The following is a 9,721-nucleotide window of genomic DNA, read 5'->3' as shown; positions in this document are numbered from 1 at the left end:
TGGAAACAAGAACTGGCTCAGGTCCAGAAACCTGGCAAGCAATCATGACTTTTTTATTTGGGCAGCTGCCTGCAGACTCTTGATCATCCATTCTTGATTTCTTTTAGTTGGGTAATTTGTGCAGTACCTCACTGGCTGCTCATCAATCTTGCCCCCAGGAACACCGTGTTCTATTTACCATCTCCATAGCTCTCCCGGTGCCCCTGGCTGCTACTCTGACCTTGATTTCATTGTGATAATTGTGCTCACCTTGCTTCAGATGGAGAGGTGCTGCCCTAGACCTCTATTATTTCAAGATTCTGGGGCTTTCAGTGGGCTCAGTTCTGTTGTTGTGTTTCCTCCTCTCAGCCTTGGCCACAGAGCGGAGCCACCACTAAGCTTCTCACCATGCCGGTGCTCTCTCCGGAGTGCATTCCTTTTCTGTTTGGAATAAGGGTGTCCTCGGGGCCCTCCGGGTGGTAGTAGGGTTTTACCTAGTAAATACCTTCTGGCATCCACTTCTCTGAGCCTTGAGATCGCGTTCTAGACTATCTGCCCTAGCAAGTTTTTTTTCCCTTCGATATTTATCTGGCTGCATGGCGTCTTAGTTGCAGCATGTGGGATCTTCGTTGTGCCCTGTGAGTTTTTTCTTTGCAGTGCACTGAGTCAGTTGCAGTGCCGGGATTCCAGAGTGTGCAGGCTCTAGCAGTTGTAGCACGTGGGCTTAGTTGCTAAGTGGCATGTGGAGTCCTAGTTCTCCAACCAGGGATCGAACCTGTGATCCCCGAATTTGCCAGGCAGATTTCTAACCACTAAAACACCAGGGAAGTCCCTGTCAGAGCAGCTTCGATACGTCTAATTCACTGGACTAGTCACAAGGATCATCACATTTTTTAAGCTTTTAAAAGCCATCCCCGCAGCTGGGTATCTGCCTAGATTTGCATATAATGGGAAAGCATTCCATGCTGATTTTACTTGTATCCTTTACCCAAACTACGGTCCAAGCCCCCACCCCCTAGCACCCATTCCGTCATGGGCCCTCCCCATTCTTATCAGCACATCTTGGCCAGGTCTTGCAGCTCCTTTGGCGGATGGTTCACACTGTCCATTAACTGATTCAGCACGTCCAAGTCAGAAGGTGCTAAGATTTAACCCTATCTGTCTTATTCTAGGAGGGGCAGTGGGAGCAACATGGTCTTTTAAGACACGGCATCAGTCAGAGTCCAATCAGGAGGCAGCAATCTCACAAGATAGTTGAAAAGAAAAATTTTAATCTAAAGAATTATTAATTAGTAAAAGATAGCTAACTACAAAAAAGCATAAAAGAGGCCTCCAAGGATATAGAAACAGCACTTGCGGAAAGCAGCTGCTATGGCTAGGACTGGGGAAAAGGGGCTGACAGAGGATGAGATGGTTGGATGGCATCACCGATTCAATGGACGTGAGTTTGAGCAAACTCCAGGAGATAATGAAGGACAAGGAAGCCTGGCGTGCTGTGCAGTCCATGCGGTCGCAAAGAATTGGACACGGCTAAGTGCCTGAACAACAACAATGACAACAAATAAGGAAGGAACTAAGGACTGAAGGAGAAGAGGCTTTCCCTCTGTCCCACAAGGCTGAGATCCAGACCTTCTCGGAGAGGGCATGACTGCCATGGGAACACGCAGCATGCTGGCAGTGGAGAAGCTTGCTAGAAGGCACAGCTGGTGCTGGTCCGCAGGAAGCAGCCCCCTAGGTGGGGAAGATGACTGCTGGAGGGCGCAGGGATAAGGCTGGAGGTGGTCCCCGAGGGCTGGTGAGGCACCACTGGGCCGCCTGTATCCTGATGTATTGGCAGTCAGGCCAAAGGCAAATGGCACCATGAAACTAGCATGAGGAGCCCCTTCCTGCGGTTGTGACCTTGTGGTGGCACTCCAGTGGCCTCTGTTGACAGAGAAACGGCTTCACTTGAGAAGGAACACATGCTTACAAGGTCTGGCCCCAGGGTCACAAGGATGAGTGCTCTTGGTTGAAAGACCAGCTTCAAAGTTGGCTGGCATCTGGGAACTTGGGTTTGGGGAAGCTCTCATCATTCCCAGCTTTAAGTGTTAGTCACTCTGATTCTTTGCGACCCCCATGGACTGTAGCCCATCAGGCTCCTCGGTCCATGGAATTCTCCAGGTAAGAATACTGGAGTGGGTAGCCATTCCCTTCTCCAGGGGATCTTTCTGACCCAGGGATCGAACCCAAGTCTCTTGCATTGCAGGCAGATTCTTTACCACCTGAGCCACCAGAAAAGCTCTTAGCTTTAAGAAGAGTGGTTCATGGTGCCTACATTGTATAAACAATGTACTTGCCTTCCTTCTGGGAATCTGAAATGTTGATATGTGTCAGGCAGACGCTGCCTACATGATCAGCCACCAGTAAAAACTCTGGGTCCTGAGACTCTGATGAGGTTCCTGGGTTAGTAACGTTTTACGTATGTTGTCACACTTGTTGCTGGGAGATTTAGGTGCATTCTTTGTGACGTCTCTGGGAAAGGATCCTTGGGAGCTTGTACCTGGCTTCCCGTGGACTTCGTGTTCCTTTTCCCTTTGCTGGTTTTGCTTTATATCCTTGTGCTGTAATGAAACATAACTATGAGTATGACAATATGCTGACCCTTTGGGTCCTCCTGGAGAATCATCAAACTGGGTGGTGGCTTTGGGTAGCTCTTCAAGCAAGCTGGGGGGCATTATCTCTAACAAAGGGGAGGGGGCCTCTACTATAGGCAAAGAGGGTTCAGGAGAATCTGGGAGCTAAAAATTCTCATATGCATCACTCAGATACACCCACTCCAAGTCTCAAGGTCCAGCGCTTCACCTATTAGGGCCCTGATCTCAGCAAAGGAAACTTTCCAGAAGGAAAATTTTACTCTCTCTAAAGCTCTGCTACACTCTGTTCCTGTCTACTGCCTGTAAGAGATCAACATTTCTTTAAATGTTGCCTAGAAGGCCCTTGTGTTCCCACAGGTTTGCTTGAATTGTTGAATAATCATCCTGAAAGAAAGTGAAATTGTTAGTCACTCAGTCGTGTCTGACTCTTTGTGACCCCATGGACTGTAGTCTACCAGGCTTCTCTGTCTACAGATTCTCCAGGCAAGAATACTGGAGTGGGTTGCTATTTCTTTCTCCAGGGGATCTTCCCAACCCAGGGATTGATCCCTGGTCTCCCCCATTGCAGGCAGACTCTTTACTTACTGAGCCACCAGGGAAGACCTACTTTCTTCAATAAATCAAAGGCCCGCAGCAATGGCTACTCAATTCTTTGTATCTAACACATCTCTCATACTTCTCGAGAGCCAGAGAGATTGCACCAGTGAATACACTGTATAAGGACAATCAAAACGGAGTCGATATTGCTCAGAGAGCTCTTTACAGTGGAGCTGGGAGACTGCTGAGGAGCTCTGGCTTATGCACATCTCAGCCCGAATGGAATATGAACTTTGACCATTTCTTAACATGAATCCACCTGCAATGCAGGAGACATGGTTTCAATCCCTGGGCTGGAAAGATCCCCTGGAGAAGGAATGGCAACCCACTGCGGTATTCTTCCCTGGGAAATTGCGTGGGGTCTCAAAAGAGTCAGACATGAATGAGCGACTAACACTACCAAACACTGTCTTAACATAGGTATCAAGAACATCTGTCCAATGTTCCAGAAATGTAAGCTCCTTAAAGACCCTTATCCTAAAATAGCTTGTTCAGTCTACCCCTTAAGGACAGATATTTCCTTTCTTGTGTTAGCAAGGGTGTCAATCATACATCAACGTGAATCAGTCATAATTATATGTATACAATTATGAGGGGTTGTAATTCTTAAACAACCTTGTGGCTTTTACCTTTATATATCCTTGACTCTTTTTCTTCCCTGGAACACTCCTAATCTGTGTCTCAAATCTGTGTCTCCTGAATTTAAATTCTTTTTTTTTAAATGTTTTATTTATTTTTCATTGGAGGATAATTGCTTTACCATATTGTATTGGTTTCTGCCAGACATCAACATGAATCAGTCACAGGTGTATATATGTTCCCTCCCTCTTGAACCTCCCTCCCACCTCCCACCCCATCCCATCCCTCTAAGTTGTCACAGAACATCGGATTTGAGCTTCTGGTGTCATACAGCAAATTCCCACTGGCTATCTCTTTTGTATATGGTAACATATATTTTCAATGCTACTCTCTCAACTAAATTGCAGTTCTTAAGATCCCAAATAAAATTATTTGTTCTTTGCAGCCGTAATATTGACTGTGAGCTGACAGCATCCACTGTGTGCGTGCGCTGAGTCACTTCGTGTCCAGCACTTTGCGACCTCATGGACTGTAGCCCGCCATGCAGCCCTGTCCATGGGATTCTCCAGGCAAGAATAGTGGAGTGGGTTGCCATGCCCTCCTCCAGGGGATATTCTCCACCCCGGGGAACCCACATCTCTTATGCCTCCTGGATTGGCAGGTGGGTTCTTTACCACTGAGCGACCTGGGAAACCCTTCCACTGCCGCTAGTGAGAGTTAATTGCGCCACTGCAGGAAACTGGGGCCTGTTTCTTCTCCCCCCACCGCTGGGTGGGGTTCTCATTCTCATCCCTTGGGTTAATCCAGTTGTTCTGTCTTCAACATCCCTATTATTACTATGATGACCACAGTTTAATTATACACGTATAATACTTTTTTGAGCTTATCCTGTGACTGCACATAAAGGAGCTCCTTTATTTCTGATGCCATCCTGGCGGCAGAGTTGCTATTATCTCTGTTCTCAAATGAGGAAATGAAGCTTCCGGGGTGTGACTAGCTTAGGTCAGATTTTGCTGAGTGACAGAGTCAGGAAGTAAATCCAGATTTTTCTGACTCCAAGTCCCCTCTTTCTTTTCTACCACATTGTTCTGCTTCTCCAACGAATTGGGCATTTTAGGTCCTATAGTAGGTGAGGAATTTGCTTGGTTTGCATTTTGTTATTCAGATTCTTATGACCACCTTAGTATTGATATGACTTGTGGCCATCCCTGTAGATACTTTTGACCTAAAAGAATCAAGTGTATATAAGAGTGGTGCTTGTCAACACTTAACACACCAACAAGTCCCTTGGGGATCTTAAATGTTAAAATGTGTATTCTGTTTCGGGGGTCTGTATTTCTGACAAACTGATACTCCTAGTTCTCTGCCACACAGAACAACTAGGCTCTTAGTACTCCTTGAGGGATTAAAGTAAGAAAAATGTAGGAATATGGATGTATCTTCATCTTCAATTTTTCAATCTGGAAAAATGGAAAACATTTCTCCATGTCAGTTCAACCCACAAATACTCCTGCTTTAAAAAAGTAACACAAATAAAGCTGCAAAACTGATTAGAATTTAGCCAGCCATAAGATAAAAATAATGATTTCTAACAGCACTGTTTTGGGATTTGATTGGTGAAGCTCGTAGATAAGTCATATAGATATCTGTCCTATAACAAATTGTCTTTCCAGTTTTGCAAGGACAAGTCAGAAGACAGATTTTGACCAATCCATGGAGACTGGAGTCAGTGATCTTGGGGGATTATAGCTATAGTGGGTGATGTTTACAAGCTTCAAATTATTAATAGTAGTCTACTTGGGAACTATCTGGGAGTCTGTGAAAACCTTGAAAATGTCTCAAAAGGACTTGCTGAACTCCTGTCCCCCTACACATCCAACCATTTTCCAGTTGTGTTGCTAAGCTCTGCCATCGGTCAGCCAAGAGCTGGTCTGCTCTCCAGTCCTGCCCTTCCTCCTGGCAGGTGCCTGGCTGCATGGCCGACGTTTGGCTCCTGCTTGTCCTTGGGCTCTCTTTGGGTTGCAGGATCAGGACAGGGGGCTGGGGATAGGAGCAGGGCACGGCCACCTAGAGATCATTCTCAGGGTCAAAAACTAGACCAAAGACCACAAAAATCTAAGGTGCTATGTGATGATTTGGGGGTTGGCTTCTTAATGCTGGGACATTTGGTGGCCTTAGCTCAAATTCCACAAAGCTTCCCTTTGACTTTTTGCAGGAAAAAAAAAAAGGTAAGAAAAGAAAAGTGTTAGTTGCTTAGCCACATCCGACTCTTTGGGACCCCATGGACTATAGCCTGGGGTCCTCTATATCCTCTGTCCATGGCATTTTCCAGGCAAGAATACTGGAGTGGGTTGCCATTCCCTTCTCCAGGGGATTTTCCTGACCCAGGAATTGAACCAATGTCTCTTATGTCTCCTGCATTGGATTCTTTGCCTCTTGAGCCACCAGGGAAAGCCCAAACCAAAAGGCAATTCAATTCAATCTCCCCTCCTCCCACTCTTTGTACCAAACCACACAGCCAGCCTCTTGTGGAGTCCTTTTCTTGGCTGCCTTGATACTCATGTGACAAAATATTTCCACTTGAAATTTTGAGAGTTTCACCTGCTCCCTTACTTTTCATTTAAATGGCACCACAGAGGTTTGGGCTAGAGGTATTTTTCCCCTAGTCAAAATTGCCTTTTCCCATCAAGAAGCAAAGCTCCAAGGCTGACAAGTCAATGTATTTATTTATTTGTCTACCCATCCATCCATTTATTTATTTATTTGCTGTATAAGGTAATAGCTTATGGTACTTACCCAGAGCCAGCTGTTTGCAGGATGCGGAGAGCAGGTGGTCTGGGAGGCCTCTGATGAATTGCAAAAGACACTCACCAGCTGCCGACACTGTGTGTAATGAGCAAACCTGCAAAAATCTTTATTTTCAATTGGATTGTACCTTTAAGTAAGCAAGGGAGACAGCCAGTATAACTACAGCCCATGACCAACAACCCACATAAACAGTGTGCAAACACAAGTGATTAATGTACCAGTATTTCAAAACATCTAAAGCTAATGAGTCAGATTTACTAGGGTGCACAAAAGAGGGGGGGAGGTGGTGGGGGAGGAGGGAACAACTTAATGGGCCTTAATGGCCTTGAGCAGAAGCCCAAGAATTCTCCTGCCTTCCGTCCATGGTGCCATCGAGCTGCTAAACAAACATCCTGCCAGCCCACGAAGGCCATTTTCCTTCTGGCCCCTGGGGAGATGGGGGAGTTTCCAGTTTTAGGATAGAAGGAGGGGAGCTAGCCAGTGACCACTACACCCTCCAGTGATCTCTGATGATATGCGGGGATAATGGGTTACAAAGACAGACATTAATAAGGTAAGAAAAGAGGGGGGAGGTTTATTAATTTTTCAAGTAAGTTAGCAGGCCCCAGGGCATGGTAAAAGTGTAAAGAATCTGGTGAGCGATGAGGGGCTGGACTGATTAATGCAAGTCAGCTGTCCTCGGAGGGCCATAGCAATAATGATGAGATTATGGAAGAACCTACTGAAGACAAATGAGATGCATGTGGAATAAAAGCGAAGTGTCCTAGTTCCTCTTTTGGAGTGCACGGTGGATTTTTATGAAGGCAGAACAGAGGTACGAATGACAGCCAGAGGAGGTGCCAGACCCGGCGAAGGGCTTGCTCTGCTCCAGTGCTTCAAGCCTGGGGACTTCCAGAATCCTAGGCTTGCCTGGCAAAGGGCTGAGAAAGATGCACATCCCAGGAAAACTCTCTCTCCACAGGCAGGGGGAGCAGAGTTCAAGGCCGCTATGCTGTCCCCGCAGCCTGTCACCTGGTCTGCATTTACTGCCCACACAGCCCCCTCCTTTCCTGCTACTGTTTCCTCCAGGCTGGGCCAGGGGCTGGGCTTCCTCTGTGGGTCAGATGTGCTAAGCCATTTCTGCTGTGTCCTTCTCTGTGCGACCCCATGGACTTTAGACCGCCAGGCTCCTCTGTCCATGGAATTTTCCAGGCAAGAATACTGGAGTGGGTTGCCGTGCCCTCCTCCAGGGGATCTTCCTGTCCCAGGGATTGAACCACATTTCTAACATCTCCTGCATTGGCAGGTGGGTTCTTTATTACCCACCACCACTATCGCCACCAGTCTTAACCTGCTTCTGCTGCTGACCAATGAGTTTGGAGCTGGAGAAAAGGAAATCAGAACTGTTTTCTTTTCCTTCTGGAAAGTGCTCCCTAGATAACCAGTTTGTCCTTTCTCTGCACTTGTGTCTTGCTTGTGTACCTAAGACACCTTCCTGGGATGACTCTTAGTCTGTGTCATTCAATGGACGTGAAGGGAGGGGAGGCAGCATCTCTGGTGAGCCCTTGCCTACACTCAAGTGCAGAAGATTGATGGTGGTCATCCTTGAATTTCCAAGTGCAGAGTTATTTGAGGGTCCTGCTCTAAAGGCAGCTCCAGGTCCCAGCCTCCAGAGAGTTTGGAGTAGGTTCCAGGAATCGGCCTTTCTAACAAGTACTTCACAAGTGGTTCTATGCTCGTGGTCCTCAGACAAGAGTTTGATAAACCCAATCAAAGGAAACAAGATTAACTAAATGTTGCCTCAGATAGGTTCTTCTGGATGTCCAAGTGCCAAAAATGTACTGTGAATGATTCAATCCTTTCTGTTGGTTCATTAAGACTTGAGGGAAAAGGCAACCCCACCCCCAACACACACATCTTAAATCATTTTTACCCTTAGTGTGAGCCCAGTTTTCAGGTTTTGATGCTTTCTAATTGTGGTGCTGGAAAAGACTCTTGAGAGTCTGTTGGATAGCAAGGAGATCAGACCAGTCAATCCTAAGGGAAATCAACCCTGAATATTCACTGGAAGGACTAACACTGAAGCTGAAGCTCCAATACTTTAGCCACCTGGTACAAAGAGCCAACTCATTAGAAAAGACCCTGATGCTGGGAAATATTGAAGGCAAAAGGAGAAAGGGGTGACAGAAGATGAGATGGTTAGATAGCATCATCGACTCAATGGACATGAATTTGAGCAAACTCTGGGAGATAGTGAAGGACAGGGAAGTCTGACATGCTGCAGTCCATGGAGTCGAAAAGAGTCAGACACACCTTATTGACTGAACAACAACAATTTTTCAGGTTAGAGCAGGTTGATCAGAGTGGTGGTATTTAGTTCAAAAGGAGGAAACAGAGCAGCATAAAACAGCCTGGAAAAGCAAGGACTGTCAGTGGAGGTTAAGAGAAGGGGATGAGCAGGTGGTGGGTGAAGCCAGTGGTTCTCAACATTGTATTTTCTAGCAAAGCATTTCTTTTCAAATGAAATCTAAATGGAAACCCTAGTAGAAAAAGTCAATTAGATGATAATTTATTAATAAACGTTTGCTTTGTTATAAGTTTATAACAATTATCTTTACAAAATCAGTAAATTATAAAAATGAAGGTATTTGAATGAAGTCAAAATTAACCATTGGAAGTTACGCATAACAGTTACAGCCTTAGATCAGCTTCTGGATCAATAGATTTACTGAGATAAATAGTTGCAAATTATGAGTTTCTTGACAGCTGGCTCTGCAGTTTTGGGAGACATCCTTAATCAGATTGATCTGGATCCTTGCATGAAGAGTAGCAGAAAATTTATATTTTAAAGTTGGATCACTGATGCTATTTAGTAAGTGCTCAAATCCTCTCATGGAAAAGTCACTCAAAAAAGCAATGATGACATTAAAACAAGCCCTATGATGGTTTACTGTGCACCAGCACAAATCCCCAAGCAGACACAGCCACCCTCACTCGGATTTAATTGGGCTCTTCACCCGTGTGCTTTAATTGTGTACTTTTGTACAATTTAAATGAATAGTCATGCACAGGCCTAATTTATAAAAATACCAGTGCAGCTCTAAAGTGTTCCTACTCAATGACACAGTTCCTTGAAATTCTAGGAG

The 9,721-nt window shown here is 45.6% G+C and overlaps 1 long non-coding RNA gene across 1 annotated transcript; it reads right to left on the bottom strand.

Moving 5' to 3' along the window:
• Nucleotides 1-1,260: 1,260 nt before the first annotated feature.
• Nucleotides 1,261-6,767, bottom strand: LOC133237555 (uncharacterized). The gene is made up of 3 exons (XR_009733241.1): nucleotides 6,585-6,767; nucleotides 3,839-5,248; nucleotides 1,261-2,579 (listed from the first exon to the last, which is right to left on the bottom strand). It is a non-coding gene; the product is annotated as an uncharacterized LOC133237555 (long non-coding RNA).
• Nucleotides 6,768-9,721: the final 2,954 nt, after the last annotated feature.

Source organism: Bos javanicus, chromosome 24 (assembly GCF_032452875.1).
Source record: "Bos javanicus breed banteng chromosome 24, ARS-OSU_banteng_1.0, whole genome shotgun sequence".
Classification (NCBI taxonomy): Eukaryota; Metazoa; Chordata; class Mammalia; order Artiodactyla; family Bovidae; genus Bos; species Bos javanicus.
The sequence above is the reverse complement of the archived record's forward strand: the minus strand, read 5'-3'. Positions and strand labels throughout refer to the sequence as shown.